The sequence below is a fragment of the Parasteatoda tepidariorum genome, chromosome 10, assembly GCF_982258835.1.
Source record: "Parasteatoda tepidariorum strain Cologne lab strain chromosome 10, Ptep-v5.0, whole genome shotgun sequence".
NCBI classification, from domain to species: Eukaryota; Metazoa; Arthropoda; class Arachnida; order Araneae; family Theridiidae; genus Parasteatoda; species Parasteatoda tepidariorum.
The window spans coordinates 31,097,280-31,122,797 of NC_141764.1; the positions used below are offsets into that span (position 1 = coordinate 31,097,280).

Sequence of the window (25,518 nt, forward strand, 5' to 3'; positions counted from 1 at the left end):
TTCTTTGATCCCTCATCTATCCCTCCAAAACCTGACGAGCGAGGTTCTGCAACTTTTCATCACTTACTAAGATAAGGATAGTAAATAGTTTGTTGCCCAGGCCTATCTGCACCATATAATAAAAAGATACAAGACAAAAATGATATTTTTAATACGTAATACTGGTGTAATATCGGAAGGATTAGCTCGATAAACTTGTTTTCGGTTAATTCAAAAGCAAAAGTCAATAATAAATAAGAATAAATACTTCTTATACATAATACTCGTATACTTCTAATTAAATCCTATTGATTTTATTTTGGATTCAAAGATATGCACCGGAAATAACACCCCATTATCTAATTGCGTTTAAGATCCTTCTCCTTTGACCTACGCCTGGGTACTTTGACCTGGGTACTTAACAATAAGCCTCTACTCTGAGTAAAACTTTCTTTGTACCTTTTGGATATACCCTAATTTTGCTCAAGTACTGAGATGTGACGAGGTATGAAAAAAGTAAAATAGCCATTTAAAGGACTCAAATTTTCTACTACTTTTTCGACTACTCTATCAGGGTTGTATTTTCGTAATTGCAACTATCATATTTTGAGGGTCATAAAATAAGAATTTATAGAAAAAAAAGTTTCGTTTATTTAGAGAAAGCGCATTTTTGTGGATGACACCATAAAATGCCTTAGTGTCTAATTTCGAAGGAGATAATTCATTGTTAAACTACTTCATAGCTTATAAAAGATTATTTGTTAATTTATTTAATTATTGACTTGCTAATTCGTACAAGTCAAATATCCAGATGTTTATCTAATCTGATTCTCTAAATGAGATGCTATATTTACTTGTTTAAACTTGTCAGATTTTGAATGATTTTTTCTTTTTAAATGACAGCATGAAGTTAATTTTATGAAATGAATAATCTAAAGAAATGGAAGATAACATATGGTTGTGGTTAAACTTCAATTGTTTAAAAATTATTAAGGTGTAAAAAAGTTTCAATGCTTCGAGCACTCGAAAGAAAGGTACTCCTTATCAAGATCTACTAAATGTGAATGAGAAAAACAAAACACAAAGTTACCAATGAATAGATGGAAAATAAAATAATGGTGAAAAACAAAAACAGAAAACCGCAGTTTGCCAAGGAAAAGGATGGTGGCTGAAAGAAGTAAATCAGGACAAGATGTATTCACAAGCGACAAGGCGGAGTAGAGAGGAACTTATATGTCAATGATAAGGAAATCTGCTTTCATATGGATGGAACCAGATTCCGTACTATCAAGATGAGCCGACGTGAGTGGGAAAGAGAGAATGTAGGTGTTATTTAAGCTAAATTTTTTGCAAGGTTCTAACATTGTGCAGCAATAGGTGATTTGTAGAATTCTTGATGGTGGACATATCTGCTGTACTCTCTGAATTGAAATATTAAAGCGCGTCTGGTTAGTTCGATGTAGCAAAGGTAGGTGATCATCGCCCCGATTATTACTATCACTAACAGATATGAAAATTAAATTCGATTTTATTAATAGGGCTAAGAATTATTGGGCTAAGAATTATTTTAAAACAAAATATTAGCTAGAATATTACTTCATTTACATGAATGCTGATTCCCTTGTTAACGACACGAGTTCTTCACCGTCATTCTAGATTAATTACAACTTTTAGAATTGGAGTTTTTTTTCTCTAGTAAGGTCTATAATTTAGTAAAATATCAAAGCATGAACGAAATAAATAAATAAAAAACAAATTGACGCTCATTTGAAGTATAAAATCATTAATTCAATCACTCATATCTAGTCCAATTTTAAATGAATTTTTTTTTATTATTTCAAATTTATTTTTTTATTCTTTTTAATCATATTTCAATATATTATCTTCTTATCGATTAGTTTTTTAATCTTCATAAATTTTTCGACATTTTTTTTCTGGTTCACCATTTAAGTTTTAAATAGAGAAAGCGTTTTCCATTCTATCTATTGCAAATATCTATTGCAAGTTAGCTATTGCAAATGAATGAATAATCTTTAGATGGTAAAAAATAAATCTATGTACTTGAAGCAGATTCCCGACTGAAATTGAGGTTCCTTAAGTATTATATCTTCTTTAAAAATTTTTATTTATTCATATTTTCAAGATTTGGAAAGCGAAGAAAACATTCCCTTAAATTAAATTTTGCAAATTACGCAAAAATTAATTAAAAATATTGTATTACTTTTTAGTTTTTAAAAATACTTAAAAAACTTTAATAATTACAGAAAGATTATTTTTCTTTTGACAATATCTATTTCATTTCGCACAAAATCATATTCTAAGTAGTTTAACGCATGAAATTATATTTTACGTCATTATTTGCGTTTTTAATTATTTACGTTTACTTTAGTGAAAAAATTGATGATAAATTTTTGACTATTACAAATAGGTAAATAAACCATTTCATTATTCCCAAAATATGTAAATACGAAGTAATTTAAGAAGAGTAATAAGAAGTAATTAATGAAAAAAGATAACAAGAAGTAATAATGAAAACTAATTTGAAAAAAAAATTTTTTTTTTTTACTCTCTTCAAATTAAAAAAAAAAAAAAAAAAAAACAATTTTTTTTTATTTTTTATTTTCAACAAGAGTATTTTTTTTAGTTGGTGCAAAAGTTTATAAAAGTCACATTATACAACACAACAATAAAGAAAGGAAAATATAACGATTTGAAAGAATAAAGGTTTCATACTTAAATGATATTTTACTTTAAAAATAAATTAAGAACTAGCTTTAAAAGATTGATATATGAGTTTTACTAAATTATATAAAAATATTTTTAATCTTAAAAAATACCGCCTCCCCCTCAAAAAAAAAAACCAAAAAAAAAAAATTTCTTGGAAGAGTATTCATTTCAGTTGGCACAAGTACGTGTTATGCAATGAAAAATTACGCAATTATTATTTATCAAAAAGTTTTAAAAAGAGAATAGATATTTCTAACATTCACAAATAAACCTTTTTCATCCCCCCACGAGCCCGTTGTTTTGACACAGCAATCCATTACATTTCACTGAAGTTCAAACGAAGATATTCCTTCCGTTGCCACCTGAGGGACAGCAATTCTGTGGGTGGGCATGACGTCATCGAAGAAAATACTCGACGTCAAACTGGAACTGTTTCGACTTTTTTTGGGGTCTGAGTTTGCAACTTTTTTTTCTTTACTCGTCTTTCGTTTTCTTTGAACCAGGTACTGATAAATGAGAAGTAACCGTCACCGATATAACAAATGGAGCTACTTACGTGAAAAAAGGCTTCTGGGTTCATCCACAAATAACACCTTTTATCTTCGCTATTAGTGACTAGCATTCGAAGCGGAATAAAACACTATGGCTGATACGTGCTTTTGATACAAATGAAATGATAAATTGATTAAATGAGACATATTGTATCTGTATCCATAAATGCGTTACCATATAAGTTATACAAACTCATATTAGACAAAGAGCTTTTGCATTGTATGCATTTATATCGCACTGGGACATTAAATGAACGAGTCAAAATTATTCTAAGAATTTATTTTAATTAGTTCCTTTTGTAAAAATTAAAGGTTTCTGTTTATCACATTTTTCATGTCTGTTAGATTGCAACATTGCAATCAGAACTTCGATCAGTTTCCGAGTATTTAGAGCTCTCAAATATCTACTGAAGTTCTTTGGTTGATTACAATTTGACAATTTTGACAATGCAAGACTCTTTTGATCATTGCAAGTAAATCTTATCATCATTTTATTGCCAAATAGAACTTATCATCAATCAAAAATCCGACTACTTTTCGAGCAAATAGAGTTCTCAATTCTCTTTTGGAGCTATATATTTGATGATAACATTTTCTGAGCATTATAAACATTATTTATTGCTGGACATTAAACTGTAACTATTTCTACTTTTCTTTGGGGTCTTTTCGAGATCAGTTTTTCTCCTTTCCGTCTTTCATTTTTTTATGCATCAGGTATTAAGCACTCACTGATAGAACAAATGGAGCGGGCCGTGGCAGCCCAGTGGTTGGAGCATCGTACCTTGGTCCAGAATGGCCATGATACGATCCCCAAATTCTCTAAGACCCACCAAATCAAGGCGGTATACGTGCTCCCCTAAAACCGGCACCATTGGCACATAGATCTGAGGAAAATTTCCTTCCTCTACAGATTTATTTGTAAGTAGTGGAAATGACCTTACAAATGAATGTTGCTGCCATCGATCCATAGGTTCTGAGCTAAGTTGCACTTTTACCCTAGTGGTGCTCTCTTGTCAAAAGAAAAGCGCTTATTCCTGACTTAATTTGCAATGCCGATGGCTGGCGAGGTTGGCTTGTCCAAATATCCTAAGAAACAACAACAGCAACACAAAAATGAAGCTACTTATGTTAAAAAAAGATGCTGAGTTTATACACCAATAACATATTTTATCTATGCTATTTGTGACTAGCTAAAAGCGAAAAAAAACATTAAACTGATATGTTTTCGATAAAAATTATACAATAAATCTAATTAAGAAAAGAAGTTGTATTTTATATTTATAAAAAAAATTATGTTCTTCGATGCATTGTTCGAAGTCTTGAAGTGTGTTGAACCATATCAGAAGTTATATCAGACTTTTATTTCAGTAGTAGTTGTATGAGACTGTAATTCGCTTATTTGTGGGTTGGACCGGCGAAATTAGCGAGCAAAGTGGCCTGAAAAAAACTGCATATTAAGTTCAGTGGGTTGGTGAGCGATGGCGTCCGTAGAAATAGAAAAAATTATAAAATATATTAGAAAAAAGAATAGAGTCCGGCAATACATTAGTATATCATAGTGTAACGCTAGTTTTAAACACAACAAAAAGGATATTTCAAGTAATATTCTCACGATACATCATAAATATAACCATTTACGATAAATATCGATTATAATATGCCTATACCAACAGCGGTGAATATAGAATAGAACAGCGTCGCGAGTATTAGCTATAACTAAATGTCGAATATAATAATATCGTAAGCATTATTGGTATTAATAATAATCGTACATGATATTATAATGAGTTTTGATAAATTTAACGTGAATATTATTTGAATTGGATAAATATCAATATATATCGTACAGTTTCTAAATTTTCTGACAATATTTTGCAATTTTGAAATTCTGATACCAATCAGTTTCAGTTAAGCAAAGAAAGGTAGAATGAAAAGCTATGACCTGAATTAATATATACATACATATATATATATATATATATATATATATATATATATATATATATATATATATATATATATATATATATATATATATATATATATATATATATATATATATATATATATATATATAGTTTACAAATAATTCTTTTACGATGCACATTTCCATAAGTCTAGTTTTGTTATCACCTAAGAATTTTTTCGGAGAAATATAATTTATTTCTTTGAGTTGTTTCTGGGAATAACGAAATTGGTGAAATAACGAAGTTAGTGAATGTAGACATGACATTCACTGAGTATTTTTGGTGAATATCGATTATTTTGCAGTATTTAGTGTATATACGACAATGGCACTTAACTTAAAAAACGAAAAAATATTAGTATCGAGAATACGGGGCAATCTGACTAAAATGCAATTTTGTCAAAATGCGTGGCTATTATTATAATTGCCGATTGCTATTAATAACGGCCAGAATAACTGGAATAATAACTCAATATGGAATATACTTGAGTTATTGACCGGTATACATTTGCTCGGAATTTCTTACTCTGATTTCTTTATATGAATCCGAGACATTACCGATCATTCAGAAGTTTCACTGGTTCACGCAGATGCTTTTTCCAATCAGTTTTAATAAGATAGTATGTCAATGAAAAACTAAATAAAATAGTATAAATTTGGATGTAATAAGTTTTCTGGACATTTATCAGAACGACTATGTTAATGTTGAGTATCATCGCAGAATGTGGAAATTCAGATTGTATCAGATTGATTGATTTAGAATCAAATACAGATAAATCCTGTTATAGTGACCATGGTTTATAGTAACTCCCGGATATAGTGAGCGAAATGTTCATTGCCGTACCTCGCTATGCACATACAATAGTATTTTTTGTGGATACAGTGAACAGAAAGAAGAGAGGAAATTGGATATTACGAACTTTTTCTGTCTTCGACTGATTCTATTTCTTCATTTTTTGGTAATTTTGAAATTTCTACATAAAATACATATACCGATTTTTAGAATCATCTATTGAGTGGAAATCGGTATATGTATTTTATGTAGAAATTTCATAATTTTGAAAATTCTACATAAAATACATATACCGATTTTTAGAACCCTCTATTGAGTGGAATGTAGCCATAAGCATTTTTTTCTTGTTTGCTTCTTCTATATCAGTTTTCCATTCCTAAATCTTTCGAACGCAAGACGAAGAATAATAAAAAATAAAAGTTAACTCCTTTTTTGCTACTACATATTGTTCCTTAATCATTTTTGTATTTCCTTTTATTGGTCATTTATTTAAATAATGTGTAATAAAAGGAAAAAGTTTGGAAAAATTAGTTAAAATTGTCTGCAGTGCGGAAATAGTGAACTCACGGTTATAGTGAACTGAAATTTCGGTCCTTTGAAGGTTCACTAAATCAAGGTTTGATTGTATATTCTAAACTTCTAAAATGCAGACGAAAATCGTATTTTCGATACTAAATTAGTTCATAAAATGATAAATTACTTCCAGTGGATTCCAGTTCAAATTTTATTCCTTTTTAACTAAAGGTTAACAAATAATAGAAAAGAAATAGAATGTTTTCTAAAATGCAAAAAGAAAGAGAAAGAAGAGAGCCAAGCGAAAAAGAAAGCTGTCTCCGCGCGGAAAGCTATTTCGAGATTAACCACAACCAGAGCAGACGACTTCAAGATACGCTGATGCTTTGGAATACGAAAACACACTTCTAAGAACTTAAGATTAGGGTAAGTACATTCTATTTATGATTTTAAAAGTTCTAATAATATAAAAAATTATCTTAGAGTAAGCTTTATTATCTGAAGTTATGAAAACTGAGTCATGCCCATTAAAAAATTGCACCATGCAATTATTTAAGGTGTTTATTCCTTGTTGTTTATTTCATCCTTGTCAAAAAGTTATAAGCGCATAAAAATAATTCAATATTTAAATGCCGGAGATAGATGTCAAAAAATCAAATATTACGAGAAATATCAAAATTTATGAGAACTGCACTAAGAAGAAAAGTATAGTCAATACTACCAGAATATGGTAAAACGTACCGTGTTTCTGGCTCGATTGGAGCAACAAAAAGCACGGTAATTTTTACCGAAGCGCTTTGATCATAATTTTGGTAAAAGAAACAACAATAAAATGGGTTTTATAACATGCGATAAAATTAGGTAAATGTGGTAAATTTTGATATCTTAGAGCATGGTATAAAAACCCTTTATTTGGTTAAATGCATTTTTCATTTTTGCATTTTTTACTAAGTGTGCGGCAATACGAACTATAATATTGAAAATCGGAATTTCCGGTAAACCGTTACCATATGAACGGAAAAATTACCAAATGAATGGTTTAAAAACTGGTTAGTTTAATTTTTTTAACTACAATTGTTTTTTTAACCAGAAATATGGATACTACAGAGTTTGGTAATTCTACTAGAATTTTTTTTGTGTAACATTTCGTAAATTATAGGGATGAACATCAACAAGGATTAAATTTTTTTCTTCAATAAATAGCCTCGCGTGGATTATTTAAATTCTAATGGATTATTTCAGTTTTAATGGACTACTACAGCTTCAATGAACTATTGCAATTCCAAATGCAATTGAATTCTTCTAATGATAACAAATTATGATTAATCTGCTTTCTTGATTACAAAAAATAGAAATTTTTGACTACGGATATAACCATGATTTTAAGCAGCAACATTCTCCAATTACAAATGTTGTAGATTATAATTGCAATGATAATTTACTGACGAAAAATAGTCCTAATTCACAAAGACAATTCAAAATATGATTGCAAGTAATTTCAATTATGAGCTATCACATAATTCACGATTACAAGTAATCATAATTACAAGTAACAAAAACTTATGATTGAAACAAACCATGATTACACGTAATCTGAATTACCTATAATCATGACCTAAGATTACAAGAAATCATTAGAGGCCATATGTAGCCTAATTCAGAAGTTATCATAATCTAGATCAGAGTAATTAGGATTTATGATTAGAAGCAATATTTATTAAGTGATCAGAAATAGTCACGATTGTAGCAAGTTAGTGTAATATTTAAATTGTATATTAAATTCAATTTTATCTCTTTCATTTTTATCATTATAATATAAACTATAGTTTTATGTTGAATACTGTAACCTGCACACTGTTAAAATTTTCATTCTAAAATTATGGAAAAATAACTGGCAGCAGTCAGTCCATCCAACTAACCGCAAAGTTTACGGTAAAGAAAATTTTTTACCCTTAAGGTTTCAAAATCTTTTACAGCTAGCTTGGTTATAAGAACATGAATACAGAACAATATGTTTTTTTTTAACCATTTACAACAAGCATAGTTTCAAAACCGTAAAAAGGAAGTTAAATTGAAAATTAGAGCTAGGCTTTTTGTTAGGAAATGAGCATTGAAGAGTGCAGGACAACGGAAACTCTTCATGTGCGGTGTCAACACTGGGATTCGAACTCTAGTTCTGTCTGTCTTGTGAGACTGATAGATTAGCTCTCTCGGTTATAATATGTACGCAATTGCAAGAAATTAAGTGGCTTCATAAGGTGGACTTAGTTGGTGTGATAAAATTCTGGTTGCTTAACCGTATTAGGTGAAAGCAGTTAATAAACGGTTTTTCTTCCAGTTAACAGTTTGATTACACTCTTATTTATAGTCATTTGAATGCTTTTTTTTAATATGGTAAAATGACAGTTAAATACATTGTTATTTAACCATTTTTTTCGGGAAATTTTTAACATTACAGGAATGTTAGTTATTTTAAAAACCTACAACACATATACGCTCTATTCAAGTCGTAAGAGAGCAGAAAGAGAATTATTAAATATTATTCAGTAGATTTTTAAAAAGTATATACATTAATATATAATGGTGCTACTGAAAAAAATAACGCAACTGCTTCTTGAAAAACATCTGTTTTGTTATTTTTTCAAATCGCAAGGTAGTGGCACTATTTTGTAATAGCTTTCTTTCCATGTGTATTTGTTGAAATATTCAGCGTTTTTAGATTTTTCGGGAAACTGTTATGGGTCTTTTCTTTTGAATTTTAAATTATTACGATTCCTGAAAGAAAATTAAAAAAAATATCTCGTTCAATATTTTAATACTATATTTTGCTTCATACGGATAGAAATATAAATTGGATTCTTTGAAATATATAATTCAGGCCGCTAGATAACTAATAACTAACAACAGTAAATAACAAATAATACAGCGAGATAACAAATTATTAGAAATAATTAATTACTTATAATCTCGATCACAATTTATTGCAATTGAGGCTTATGATTACGTGGGACATCTGTATTTTATATTATGCTTAGTTACGTGATTTCTTGCAATTTTAGTTTATGTATACTAATAATAATAATATGATGGTATGTACTAATATTGAACTTAATTTTAACAGATTTTAAATGCACAACTTATTAATTAGTAATCATGAGTTTCTCCTTATATATAATAAAATGAAAGTTGTCTGATATTGTAGCTAGACCATTTTGTAGACTTTTTTTTATTGGCTTTATAATCACATGGTAGGATCCAGTTCCTCATTGACTACCAGACCTCACTGACAACCCTATTTTTTCCGTTGCCATCATAAGATTAATAAAAGTCATTAAGATATCGTTTTCCTATAAAATATTTTTCTATCCCTAATTTAAAAATATTTACTGTAATATTTTTTTGATCTTATTCTAATCTGCTATTTTTAGGTTTTTAATTTTGATCGTTTTTTTAAATTAAGAATTTGAAACTTAAAAAAGTTGCTTCTTTATTCAAATGTAATTCTATTATATTACCTCATTACGCTACATTTTAAGATAAACTTATTTGAACTGGTGTCGAAACTTATTAACCATTTTGCAATTTGTATTATGCTTTCATATAAATTATATTAATATTCTGTTGTAAGTTACTGTTAAAGAGATTCGTTAAATGATTGTGAACGATCAGCTTCATGCACAATGTGATGATGCAGGCAAAATTGTATTAAATGTACCGAAAATATTAAATGATGGTTGCGAACTCACCAAATTTATTATAACACTAAACTTTTAAATTTAAGTGTTATTTTAAAGAAATGATTACGCTTATTTATGCTTGCTAATAGATTCAATAATAATTTCATAGAATCCCAAGGCAAATGTTTGGAGGTGGGATTTTTTTTAATACACACATAAGCGAACAGTTTCAACTTTCCTAGAGAATTTTTTTTATACCAAGGCTTAAAAAATTCGGAAAAAAATACGATAAAGTAATTTAAAGCAAACAAGAAATAATTGCGTAGCAATTTTTGGAGGTTGGGGATTGATAGCGAACAGGGGGCACTAGTAATCCTATATTATGATAATAGTCATAATTATTTGATTGTAAATTAAATCATCACTGGCTATTTATGATTACTCGTAATCAAATATCTGGAATTGCGTTAATGAAAATTATGACGATAAATCATGATTATATATATATATATATATATATATATATATATATATATATATATATATATATATATAAATATATATATATATATATATATATATATATATATATATATATATATATATATATATATATATATATATATATATATATATATATATATATATATATATATATATATATATATATATATATATATATATATATATACATAATAAATAAATAAATACAAGAAAACACTAAGAAAGTTAAGAAAAACAATAAGTTTCATTTATTGCGTTTAAGCTGCAAGTAAACAGCACTCATTAGATAAGTTCAAAATGAAGAATAAAACAAAGAAAAATTATAGACATATGAAAAAAAGGGGGGTGGGGAAAAAAAAAGAAATTTTAATTAAAAAACCGGAAAAAAAGCCGAAAAAAAAAAGATATTATCTTTTCTTCAACCCATACGACTGTTTTGCGGATATAATCGTGTGGGCTGAAGAAAAGATAATATCTTTTTTTTTCCGACTTTTTTTCCGGTTTTTTAATTAAAATTCCATTTTTTTTTAATAAACTGTTGTTTGTTATTTTTTACTTTTTATTTCCCACCCCCCTTTTTTTCATATGTCTATAATTTTTCTTTGTTTTATTCTTCATTTTGAACTTATATATATATATATATATATATATATATATACATATATTCTCCAAATTTTTTTTTTTTTAAAACTAATTAATAAGCACTATATGTTTTAGTAATGAATTTTGGTCAGTCTCTCAGTAGTCACGGGGGAGATTTGTACCTCTCCGCCCATTTGATTACGGTCTTGCTTGAAGACACATTACAATGATGCAAATATCTAATGCGAATATCCTCTTCCAGATGCGAAAGCCTGTCATTATGTATTTAACTTTCTTCAGTGAATTATGGAGATGAATCAAAGTTTATATATACATATGTCTCTTGTAAGTTGAAGGATCAAAAGTTGAAAACAATTTCTGCTCTTATGGTCCATTCGCAGATTTCTTTCTCTGTTTCTTACGCTAAGTGAGTACCTAGATTTATTTCAGCAGTTGTCAACGTAAATACTTTTCTAGCAGAATAATGGCTATCTCTTTACCAGTAGGTGTTATTCTGATTCATAGACAAAAAAGGGTTTGCTATTGGTGGGGTGACTGATTAGATCTTGTACACCTACATGGCCTCAACCTTTCCTTCTCAACAAGTTGGCAAGATACATACAAGTGATTTTTCACAAATGACATGTAACGAATGGTAGAAGTACCTTCTTATACAAAACAAATGTGGATACAATTTTTAGAAAGGCAGAAGTTCATGAAGTTCGTATTTTTCTTATGCAATGCCTGAAAAATGAAATGCCATAGTTTCATTTCAAATGTATGTTTAAGAAAGAATATTGAACGATAAAAATTGATAAAAGCAATTCTTAAAGATAGCATTTAACATTAGTCTAGAAAACAAATACTAGAAGAAATTTTTAGCTGAGATTTTATTCCAACACCAAATGAATTCAAACTCAAATACTTTTGATAATAGCGATTGAGAGAGAATAGTGAGGCAATTGATTTCAAAACCAAATAAATCCAAATCAAATATTTTAGATAATAGCGATTAATTAAAAACGGCAGAAGCTTTTAATTTCAAAAAAAAAAAAAAAGTTCAAACCCCATAATTTTGTTAACAGCGATTAATAAAGAACAGTCAAAGCATCTGATTTCATTGCTATGTGAATTCATCTCTTGGCATCAGCTCTACTAGTATTTTTACAAGGGCTATTTATTCACTTATCTACGTTTAAGGGAATGTTTTAATCAAAGACGTATCAAATCATTGATCGCTTGTTTTATTTTGAAATAAAATGCAGATCTTAATAATTAAAAAATTAATTTTTTGTTCTAGCTGTATTAGAAGCCTTTTATGAGGCTCTTTCTGTCCCTTGCTATTATTGCTGCCCGTTTCTTTTATTCAGCTCTTCTAATTTTACAGAAATTCCCTCAAAGTTTATACGGTCTGCTCCCTTGATTGAATAAAAAAGCCTAATACCCATAACTGAAACGAACTTCAGCAAAATTAATAGAGTTGATCGCAGTTTATACGGTTATTATAAAAATTTAGCTCCAATCGGGTGTGTACACTCTTTTCTATGGTGGTTACAGCATTCGACAGCGGGCACAATGTTCCTAGGTTCAGACCCAGCTGGAGCCAAAGAACATCATACTCTCTCCACATTACTGATGACAACATACACGCAGCAATTTTATTCCTTGACAGATTGCAGCACTACTCTATTTTGCCACGTTCCACGGTTAGCCTTGATTCAACATACAAATCTAGAGTCTCAAAGAACGTTTAGGCCCGAACTGAAGTTAACTTTTGCGAGCATACTATTATGGTCAAGATAATCTTATGGTCAAGATAATCTTATGGGCATAAATTTATTTTTACGGTCAGTGAATGAAACATTTTTGTCGGTAACTGACCGTAATCTAGAGGTGACATTTTTTAGTGTTTTTTTTCAGCTTGTAACTTTTGACCCAAAAAGATTATTATTACAGTAAAACTTTTGCATCAACAAACTTGAATTTTTTGTAATATGTCGTAGGCTAGTTGGAAAAACCGGTTCTTTGGAAACAGTCGCCGTCTTTTTGCCGGTATTACATGATTTGATTTAGAAATGTGAAACTAGAAACGTGAAACTAGAAACGTGTTCTGCTTAATCTAATAACGCAAAGCCATCAGAAAAGGCAGCAAATACCCTCAAATCAAATTTTTAAAAAAAAGATTTGAAACTATTCTAGTGCTATTAATTGTGTTTGTATATGTCTTTTAGTTTCGTGCATGACTTTTCATTATTGTTCTGTACTAATTTATTGCTTGTTTACTTTGTTTTCTACCCTATACAAAGAGTGGAATTCCGTTAGTAATTTACTTATATTTCTAAATCAAAATAGTTAAAAAAAAGCAGGATAAAAAGGAAAACAATATAATTGAACTGGAGTAAATATTTGTTTATACACAAAAAAAAACATTTAATTTTTATTGTTTTCTCATTTTATTATTAAAATTTTTTTTAAAATAAAATATCAATTTCAATTATTTGTTTGATTCACATAAATTTACAAAATGTGTTCTTTTAGTCTCACATCTATGTTAAGCAGAGTTTACGCTTATTAATTTCTGACAAATTAATTTAAACAAATATTTTCTTTAACTTTGTATTGATTAAATTAATAAATGTTACAAAAACTGTGCCAATTCCTTTGAAAATAATTAACTAGTTAGATAATTAAGATTTATTGTCAAAAGGCAAATATTGTTCGTTCTCTATAATAATAATTATACGCTTTCATACATTTCAATATGTATAAAGGTCAATGTATTTCTAAATGCGAATGGTATGGAGAAAATTTGCTGCAGAAGTTAGCTAAAAATTACTTTGGAATTTTAGAGGAGAGATTTAGACAATGCGATATTGAACAGTCGCAGACAATAGATAAACAATTTGTTGGACGCTGAACAAATACGTGAGACAATGAGTTCAAAGAATTCTAAATAAGCAAATTTATCTTTGTTCTTAAAGTAATTTTTGTAAATTAATTTTGATTAAGGGTACTAGAAATTGCAACGTAAAACAATTATTATACAGTATACGTCTGCAAAATATAAATTAGTATAAACATCTATTATACCGTTAGATAAACAAAACACCATTGACGAAGCAGATTTCCTTTTAATTGGAACGACAACAGTGACATTTAAATTTTTTAAAACTATTTCGACTCAGTCTATTGCTAGATTCTCTTTTACTTAAATATTACTAACTAGTGGGGTGCGCCCCATGCTCGCTAACACTCGCCAACCCCAGTAAATTGCTACGCAATCTTATATGGTTTGCTTCGCAAACCAAGCTCGCTTTGCTCGCTACTAGCTTAGGTACATTGCAAATGCACAAAATTCTAAGAATTCAAAACAATCATTCAAATCCATATTAAAACTTTTTTTTAAAAAAAAAATTACATCTTTTTAGTCATTAAAATTAATTTGAATTCAAATAAATAACATGTAATTCGTTAAACCTATTAGAAATGTGCTACAGTATAATTCGTGATATAAATCGAAAATCGTCAAATAAATTCGTAACATATAAATTCGTAAAAAAAAGCGCTTTCGACAAAATACTAAAATAGAGATCTAACGACAAAGACTACTCACTTCTGTCTAGCTTAATAGCATGAGATTGCCGCAGCTGATGCTCTCTGGTTATTTCAGTTTCCGTTTTTAAAAGCGCTATATGTTGAGCCACCTCGGCTAGATTTGGCATGTGACATTTTTAGCTGCAATCATTGGTCGATTTTCTAGCGTTGATATTCGGGGAGTTGTAATGAGGCATTTTTTGTCGCCGTGTAAGAGAAATAGTAACGTGAACAAAACAAAGCAAACGTTGCCACCGGCGGAAAAGAAATACAGCCAAAATTTGGGAGCCACGTAAGAGAATTATATACATTAGATAATAAGGCAGGAATGCTATCTATGAAACTGAAATCATAGCATACGTCCGGCAGATGGCCTTTATGGGTATGAAAATATATAATTGTATTTTAAATATTCTTAATTTTAGTATTAAAAAATGAAACAAAATATTCTATTTTATTTTATTTTTTCTCAGAAAAAATATTATACCGTTATTGATATTTATTTAGGCACAAAATTGTTTTAGATTTTAGGAAGTAATACTTAAAGTTTGTGCGAGTATTATAATTTATATTACTTTAATGTTATTTTTAAATTTTTGTATATTTTGTTTAAAAAAAGTTCATTTATGGAAACTGGACTTATTTAAAAATTATCATAATTTGAAAGTAGTCATACGAAAAGAAAAAAAGAGGTTAAAATAAACAAAAATTGAATTACGAATTATGATATTTAATATAAGCTTGATGCTTGCAGAGTGACAATGAATAATTTTGAAACAAACATTTTTATCAATTAGCAAAGTATCAAAATTTTTATGTAAAGTATTGATCAGAAGACGCATCTGAACATGTGTATAACAATTCAATATATACACATAAATACAATGTACAAATTTCAGATCAAATTATGGTATAAAATACCGGCACTTTGGATGCATTATCTGTACAAATTATACCGTAATTTTTAAGTAATATTTATTTAATTAGAATGATTCTGTGATTTTACGATAATTATTGCCGTAAAAATTATGGTATATCAGATTTTTAACATGTTCTGATAAAAATGAATTTTACTGTAAAAAGTACCGGCAACATGAGTGTCACCAAGATTAATGGGTATCAAATTGCTGGAAAAAAAAAGCGATTAGTGCGAAAAATTAATCCATATATCTGTCACTCTGCGGAAGAACCACGAAATACTCCTATAGTTTGCATACATTGTTAAAAATTCTGGATTAAATTACAGTATAAAGTATCAGATCTCAGGATGCCGGTACTTTTTACTCTAGCATCCATTTTTACAGGAATATGTTACGGAACAAAAAATTTGATATCTGACACTTTACGGTGATAATTACCGTAGCATAACTGAGTTATTTCAATTAAATAAATATTATTATAAAATTAAAGTACTATACTTAATGGATAAAATAAAAATTACTATAAATGGATTTTACTGATGATGAACCCAAAGTGCCAGTACTTTATAAAGTAATTTTATGCAAAATTGTTTACAGTAGACTAGCTAAAAATCACTTGGGCTTTGTGTGACAGGAAGAGTGCCTAGATCAACCAGTGATTACCGGAGTTCAAATGTGAACAATCTTTCTCGTAAGCGTGCGCTTTATTACCAATACTTGTACATTCAGCCGTGGTGGGGGATAGAGGTGACCCGGTGCCCCGGGTTCGAATCCCAGCGATGGCTGGTCGATACGCATTCTAAAGCCGGCTCACACTGACTACAGTGCTGACATAAAATATTCTCAGTGGGAGACGGATCATGGGTTTTAATCTCTTTGCCCGCAGGCTAACCGTGGGAGGTTTTTGTGGTTTTCGTCTCGAAGTAACGCAAATACAGGTTAATTCCATCAAAAAGTCCTCTACGAAAGCAAATTGAATATTGATAGTCGAAAACTTATAATTAAGTTTTGCACCTGCATATGATCTATCGCTAAATAAAATAAAACAGAGGATAGTGATGGAGATCTATCGCAAAGCAATACTTTTAATTATAGTGATTTAATTGCAACTTCCATGAAATGAATTCTTTTTTTAAGAAGTAGAGACCAAATTATGCTTAAACAAATATGATACCAATTAAAACTAAAATTTAAAAAAATGTATCTTAACTATCCTCTCAGCAACCTTCTTCAGTGTCAAAATTTTTTGTCAGACGTAATGTTCTAAGAACTTTCTCGATTTCTAATCTTCAAATATTCATTTCAATTTTAGAAAGCCTCAAGGAGGAAACAGAAAACAACATCAAATGACGTAAGACCCTTACATTCAATGTATGTTCCCTTATATTAAATGTATGCAAAATAAAACCTTTAAATAAGATAACAGACCTTCGTAGTTAATCCTGAGAAAATAAATTCGATTGTTGATTTTACGAAAAGTATTTAAAATAACAAATTATGTCTTTATGTATTATGCCTTATGTAAAGAAAAGGAGTAAATTTAATAAAAATATTTACATATCACATCATCATTTAAGCTAATATTTTAAAGAGGTATTATTTAATTAAGAAAAAAAAACGGTAAAAATTTATTAGCTAATTTTTAATGAATGATGAGCACATTCGAAAAAAATATTTATTTTTTAAAATTGGTTTTTAACTTAACCATTTTCTGTATCACAAGTTTTTTAAAGTTTTGGCTCAGGAGATATTTAATAAAAAAAATGCTTTGAAATGATTTTTTTTAATATTTTCAATGTTTTATATCACTACAACTAGAAGACTTATAGACCTACAATTAGAAACATATTTACTTCAGGAAGAAATGTTTTCTCTTCATAAAGTTAAAAAAAGAAAAAAGAAAAAAAGAAATCAATATAGAATACTTTTGATACTCGAAAGCAGTTACTTCCCTCTATAAGGGAAAAATAAACGAGTAATTTTTAAAGTAGATAACAGTTTTAGTAACTATTTTCTCCCAGCATTTTTGAATGATAATAACGCAAAAAATTGCTTGGCGATAATAGAAAAATTGTTGGAACGATAAGTGTTCTGAAACTATTGGTTGGATGCTGTCCAAATGGTAGAGTTAATGTATGAATTCGATCTTTTTCCAAACAAATTGACCTGTCTAGCGCATCGAAAGGTCTAACATGATAGTTTCACGGTTACGGTGAAAAGCTTTTGACCTGTGTTATCCCATTAAATATGAAATTATTATCTTGGTATTCATACTTAAACAAGTTTTGTAATTGCTTTATCAAAAGAGTTATTGTTTCTAAATTATAATCTAAGAATGTAATTTAGGCCTTATCCTTATTTCGAAATATTATAAATTCATTTTTTTTTAATATTCAATGTAGGAATTGGAAAAAAGTAATAAATTAGTAATTATGGTTACAAAAGATTTATACTCACAATTTTAATTGCAGTCACAATTATAAGTAACCATAATTTATAATTAATTAGTCATGATTAAGGATATTAATAATCCCAAACAATCATACATATTTTATTACATATAATTAAATTATTAAAAATAATCTTGAAAAATAATAAAAACACGGATCTATTCCAATTGAGTTATATTTTAAATATTTCATTTTTAATACTATTTAGGAGAGATGGATAAGATGTAATTAATTATACTTAATGATTATATGTAACCAATAATTTGTAATTGTGATTAGAAGTAAACTTAATTTGCAAATACAACAGGAATAATACGGTGAAAAGCTTTTGACCTATGTTATCACATTAAATATGAAATTATTATCTTGGTATTCATACTTAAACACGTCTTGTAATTGCTTTATCAAAATTACTTTTTTTTAATATTCAATGCAGAAAGTAATAAATTAGTAATAAATTAGTAACTATGGTTACAAAAAACTTATACTCACAATAACAATTGCAGTCACAATTATAAGTAACCATAATTTATAATTAATTAGTCATGATTAAGGATAATAATGATCCTAAACAATCATATTACAAATAATAAAATTATTGAAAATAATCTTAAAAAATAATAAAAACACGAATCTATTCCAATTGAGTTATATTTTAAATATTTCTTTTTTAATATAGGAGAAATGGGTAAGATGTAATTAATTATACTTAATGATTATATGTAATCAATAATTAGTAATTGTGATTACAAGTAAACATAATTTGCAAATACAACAGGAATAATAATCACTAGTAACCATAATTTATATTTATATACTCGTCATAACCGGTAGAGCAGGCAATCACATTCTCATTAATCAAGCATAATTGAGTAGAGATAAATTATTTTTACAAAACAATTATAAAAATAGGAATATATTCGTATTTAATAGTACTTTAAATTCTTCTTTATTATTAAGTGGGAAAGTGGGATAAAATATTGTTAATTATTATTTATGATTACACGTAAATAATAAATTTTTTGTCAACGTATTTAAAAGCAACCATAATTTTTAAATATAATTGTATACATTTTTATTGTCATAATTAAAAATAACCATAAATTAGAATTAAGTCAGGGTATACAGGTATTCGTATTAACGGAGTGCATGAACTGCAAATTGAATTACAAGTAATCATACAAATGTTTACAAATAATCATTATAAATTATAAGAGTAAGAATATATTCTTATTTAATAATATTGTAACGTATCTTATTATTATTAATATCGAAGTTGGATAAAAATATCTGATTAGACGTTATAATGAGACGTAATCAATTATTGTAATCGTGAATAAAAACCATCGCAACTATGATAATTGAACTCGTTATTACAAGTTATTTTTGAAACTACTGGGTAGTCGGCATTTATTTTGTTTAAATGATTACAAATAATTATGATTACAGGTGATTGTAAGCCAGAATTAAGACAAAATAATTACTTTTCATAGTAATGAATGAGTTGCATAATTAATGAAATTCACTTTTTCTCTATGCAGCAAAAAAAAAAAAAAATAATTTAATTTTGTATTGAAAAAATGTTATAAGACAGAAATCTTAGTTTTTTCATATTCCTAAAGGGAAAGAACTATGCAGTGTGTCCGAAAAGTGTAGAATTATTGAATACTCCAAAAAATAAACATGTACTGACGTGTAGAATTTTAACTAATATTGCTTTGATTTTTAAAACTATTTCTATTTCTATCGGAAAACCTCTATTTTGATTGGAAAAGTATTTCATGCAATGGTGAAAAAATTCAAATAGAAATATAATAATTATATTGCTTAAACATTGAAATGGCGAGCAATCAGTTGCATTATAATTATGGTTTATTATTACCTGTAGTCACGATTAATTTAATAAACTAATAATTATTACTTGTAATTCTACAACATTGTTAGTTGAAATCATAATTACAACCAGGAACATTATCATTCTTAACTGCTAATCATTTTGTAATCATATTTATCAGTAATCATACTTACAAGTATGGTATTTTTTGGTTGAAATCATGATTATAAGTAATTGTAATAACAAGCAATTGTAATAACAAGTTATTGTAATTACAAGTAACAGTTAAAATTGTAACAAATTAAACATTATTACAATCTCAAGTTATGATAAATTTCAATAATGATTATTATGGTATTAGTAAACTTTTATTCTTTCCTGCATTTAAATTTTTAACCAATAGTTGTAATGAATTATTTGTAATCGCTAAATAAAGTTAATTTAAGATAAAAATTGTTTACATTAATTTTCAAAAACGCAGATGATTTATATTATTCCCATTATTGGAACAATATACATAGACATTTATCCCTGCACAGATAGTTAATTTAAATAGAAAAAATGTGTTTATAATAATTAAATAATGATTACAGCGTAATTTACTTTGAGTCCCATAATATTCCTTTTCCTGGAGCTGCGTATATTTGCCCCATGCAAATATATGCTGGTTATTCAAACTAAATTAAAGTTTCCAAATAACTTCCAAAATGCAATATAAAATGGAAATCTCAAAATTTCATTTCGCGAATGATGTTTTGGGATTCTATTTATAACTTTTAACATCTTCATTTCACTTCAAGTCAATACTGTAAACCGTCATGGTTATAAACTCAACTATCTGGAGGTGTGCCATCTTTGCGGTTTTGGGAAATTCACTGTCGGTTCCACGTTATCCAAACAACTTCCTGGGTTTAATGGTTTCTTGTTTTAAAGACCGAAATTTATAGACCTTTTCATTTCCATTAACTCTTATCTTTACTTCTTTTAATGGTTAAAATATTCAATGTTTTCATAGCTGGTAACAGGAATATTTAAGTAAATAAAAATGCTTTTAAGAATGAGAAATGATTTCTTTGAAAATTATTAGAGTATGCTTTTTTACTAAGAAAAACCAAATATTATCAAATTAAAAGTATAAAAGTATTGCAATACTTTTTGCAATAGTTTTAAGTATTGCAACTTAAAACTATTAGTAATCAACTAATACTTCTTTAATTAACATTTCATTAAAAGTTTTATTATATAATAAAAATGAAATTCTTTAGAAAATTAAAAAAACGTTTTTCGAATTTATTTTATGTTGCATTATTTTTAATTTATATTGAATTATTTTTTATCGAAATGAATAGAGATTTAATAAATGCTACATTATTTCCTCTTATTTTTCTAAAATTAATTAAGATTAGACTATTAACTAACTTTTTTAAACTTCAACTGGAATTTATCAAAGGGAGTATTAAATATAAAGTATTCCAGCAGTAAATCTTTGTGGTCCTAAAGGGTAATGAAGGTTAAGACTTGGAAATTTTTTGAACCACAGCATGACAGGGGTAATATGATCATAGTCTATTGCGCACAAGCCACTTTTACCTCCCACACAAACTGGTACAAATAGATCTGAAGCTGGGTGAGTTTCAAGTCACCACTTAAGATTCCTCCCTCTAGTCCTCCGCAACGACGAATCACAGATAAAGAGTGTGTTTAAATTTTCGAACTGCTTAATTTTGAAAACATGTATAAAAATTGAACTTTAAAATTTTTTGCTTTCTATTGGTCTTATTTATTGTTATTTTGTTACTTGAAATTATAAAAGTAAATAATTCTTTAATTATGATAATTAAAAACAAAAGGAAACGAATCCTTTACCACAACTTGCTAAAAACTATTGCACACTATTGCCTTTGATTCAGTGTGAAAGTATAAAATAAAAGTAACTTGAATGTCAATTCATATTTAGGACTATTTAACTAATTATTATCCACCATTTCTTTTAATTACACTGTAAAAAAGAATTTATCAAAATTGAGCAAAAATTTGTCAAAATAGCTCCGGAAAAAATACAGTCGAATTTGAAAATCCCATGTACTCATTCTTGAGTATAGTGACGCGCACAAAATTGAAACACTTCTTAGAATCCGTTTTCATTAGTAAGTAAACATGGCGGCAAGTTAAAAAATTTGATCACAGATCTGAAGACATTCTTTATTCTTAAAATAAATTTGAAATATAGATAAGGGCTGCAAATATTTATCTTTTTGAATATTTGATCGTATTGAATATTCATTTTAAATAAAGTTTCAACTTTGTCACATTTGATGTGTAATTTTGTCATGATGTGTTGTTTTTGAGCCAATTCAATTTAGAGCATTTCCCTATATTCAACAATTACTACGTAGGTTTCGATAAATTTTAGTGCTAACTACAATAACCAAAATTATACTTTTAACCAGTTCATTACATTTTTTGAAAACCATGATTAAACATCTTTGAAATAAAAATAAATCAGTACTTTTTTGTGACTTTCCTTAACTTTTGTTAGTAGAAAGAGCTCAATGAGAAAAATGTTTGATACGGATACATTTATCTTGATTTATAAAATATGATAAAACATAGTTTTTTTGTTGAACTCAGTTAATCTGATTAAAACAATTTTTCACCTTAATGTGGTTGTCATAATATTCTTTTAAATGTTATTATAAAAGCAAAATGAGAACAAAAAGAGAAAATGATATTTTTTCTAATAAAAAAGTAAGATTAATTCTGTTGACTTATAAACTTTCAGTCGCTTTGAAAAGTTTTAAAAAGGTCGGGGTAATATTAATCATTTTTCATTCCTTTTAAGAGGATGTGTTTTTATTTATGTAAACTTTAGCTTTAGCCTTAACTCATAAAACGTAATTATTACATTAAATCTGAATTTTTTTTTTTATACTCTATTATTTACTTTTTAATAAAAAATACTTTTTATAATATGCTGTGGTAAATGCCATGTCTTTTTTTAAAAATTTACATAATAAACGCATTTGTCGCTATCTATTTAAGTATATGAATAAAAAATTGTATAATATAGTAAATAAATATTCATAAAAATTTTTATTCGTAATAATTTTTTTATTCATAACATTTCTACCATTCATTTAATTTACATAATGACAGATTACGGAAAAGTCTGGTTTTTAAAATATTTTTGGTAATATTTTTGGTAAATATCACATTTGGTAAAAAAATGCAAAACGGAAAAGTAAATTTAATCAAATTAGCCATATTCTAAGGTTTATGCCATGTTCTAAGGTGTCATGATAAAGTTACCAACTTTTACCACATTTACTAAAGTTTATCACATATTATAAAACTATATTTTATTGTTAATTTTACTTAAATTATTTCCAAAGCTTTTCAGCAAAAATTATCGAGCTTTTCGGTATTCTCATAGAGCCAGAAACACGGTGAAATTTATCATATTATGGTTGTTTTCATCATATTTCTTTTCTCAGTGTATGATGTAATCAATGCATATATTTTCTACTTAAAGACATTCTATGTTGAACTTGTGTACATTCTATGTTCTAGGTGCTATGAACTAGCAGAATTCACGAATTTAATCGTGCATATTTCTTGTTTATAACAATAATTATAGATTAAAGTAATATTATATTGATTTAGAGAGAGTTTGAATTTAAAATAAATGTCAAGTAACGTTGAATTTTTTTAAACATGTAATAAATAATTTTATGCAAATTACAAAAATTTATCTTTAAATAAGAGTTTTCTTTGAAATTTTCGAGAGAATTGTATTTTTCAGTATTTGTAGCTGAATTTTTTGTAATGACTTGTATTAATTTCCCAGTCAAATAAGAAAAAATCTTTCTTTAGAACTCTCGTCAAAAATTAAAACAAAAATATAAATATATTAGATGTATAATTGCACGAAATAAATCTCGAATTAGAATATAAAAGAGTAAGAAAATAACAATATGAAATTGTTGAATGAATTTGTTGAAATATGAAAAATCATTATCGAAGACAGTGAGTTAAAAATCATGAAAAACAGGGAGAAAATTTGTTTGAAATATAATGAATCATTATCAAAGATGGAGAGATGAAAAATATCCGAATCAACTTGATTGCCTGCTAAACATTTAATAATTGCCTTATAACGACCAGCTGTTTTTTCAAATTATTACACTCTCACCATTTATATAGCTTTTTTATATTTTGCGACTCGCAATATGTAGATTCTTTTGACAAGGACTTTAAATATATACACTAAGGGCAACCATTTAGCATCACCCTGTATAATCATCATCAGAAATCTTGCATCAGAAAGGTCTTGGGTTCGAATCCCGGACAAGGCATGGATGTTTCTTTCTCTCTCACTCTCTCTCTCTCTATGTTCTATGTCTTTTCTCCTTTGTGTGTGAATGTGACCCGCCCTATAAACGGGTTGTGGTTGTGTGAATGGCATGGCAGAAGTCGAATTCCTGGCCATAGATGGCGCCACTGAAAAACAGGAGCCATCGCACCCCCACTGCCAAAACAGGCATACGGCAAAAAGGAAGAAAAAAAATTTCTTCAATACGCAGATTTAAAAACTTTTTTTTTCTTTAGGTTTAAGCTGAAACGTATAAAAATGAGAAAGAACTGCGCATGTGGATGCGCATTTGCATACTTTAGTTTAACTGATGTTTTTCTAAAACAACGCGACTAAACAATTTCTGAAGCTACCATAATATTTATTCAAAATTCAACCACAGGTAGATTGCAAACGCAATTTTTAAAAAAATATTTGTGATGAATTACTAAACGCTATTTATAAATTGAATAAATTCTTAATATTTTTTTCGTGTAATATGCCACAGTTTTGTAAATAAAAACTAAGGTTGTTTTCGAATTGGTTTAAGGTTGTTGCCACTTAAGGTTGCGACATGCAATAGTGCTTTTTTGTGAATAATATACCATTTTCATAACTTCTGTAAGCTGGCAATAATTTGACTGTTAGGACGAATTTAACTATCATTAGCAATCAACCCCTATGCGGTGGTTCCCAATTGGTGTTCCATGAAACACTAAGGTTCCATGGAAGAGAGAAAAAGGTTCCGCAAGTTCGTAATTTTTAAAACCAGTTATGAGTTTTGGAACCACTGATTATATATTTAGATAAAACCTATATTTCATAATTTAAATGAAAATGGCATTTTTTAAAAGAAAGAATTATACTTTTAATAATAATACATGGAAAAAAATATGACAAGCACTTATAAAATAGTATATTTCCTCTCATAAAATATTAGTATTTCCTCTCATACTTTTCGAAACAAAATAAAATAATTCTTTGCTAAAGAAATATGTTTCCCTAATAAACATTTTCATCAGCAGTTTTAATCTCGAAGCAAATCATAATTCGGCCTATTTTATTTATTCATATCTG

The 25,518-nt window shown here is 27.9% G+C and overlaps 1 protein-coding gene across 2 annotated transcripts in view; it reads left to right on the plus strand.

Moving 5' to 3' along the window:
- The first annotated feature begins 6,832 nt into the window (after positions 1-6,832).
- Positions 6,833-25,518, plus strand: part of LOC107443829 (uncharacterized) — a 65,301-nt gene continuing 46,615 nt past the window's right edge. The window contains exons 1-2 of one of the 2 annotated variants that reach the window (XM_071184474.2): positions 6,884-6,955; positions 11,555-11,719. The gene's annotated coding sequence lies outside the window, so the exon portion shown is untranslated. Of the gene's footprint in view, positions 6,956-11,554; positions 11,720-25,518 lie in introns of both variants that reach the window. The other variant, XM_021146299.4, reaches the window with a different exon arrangement.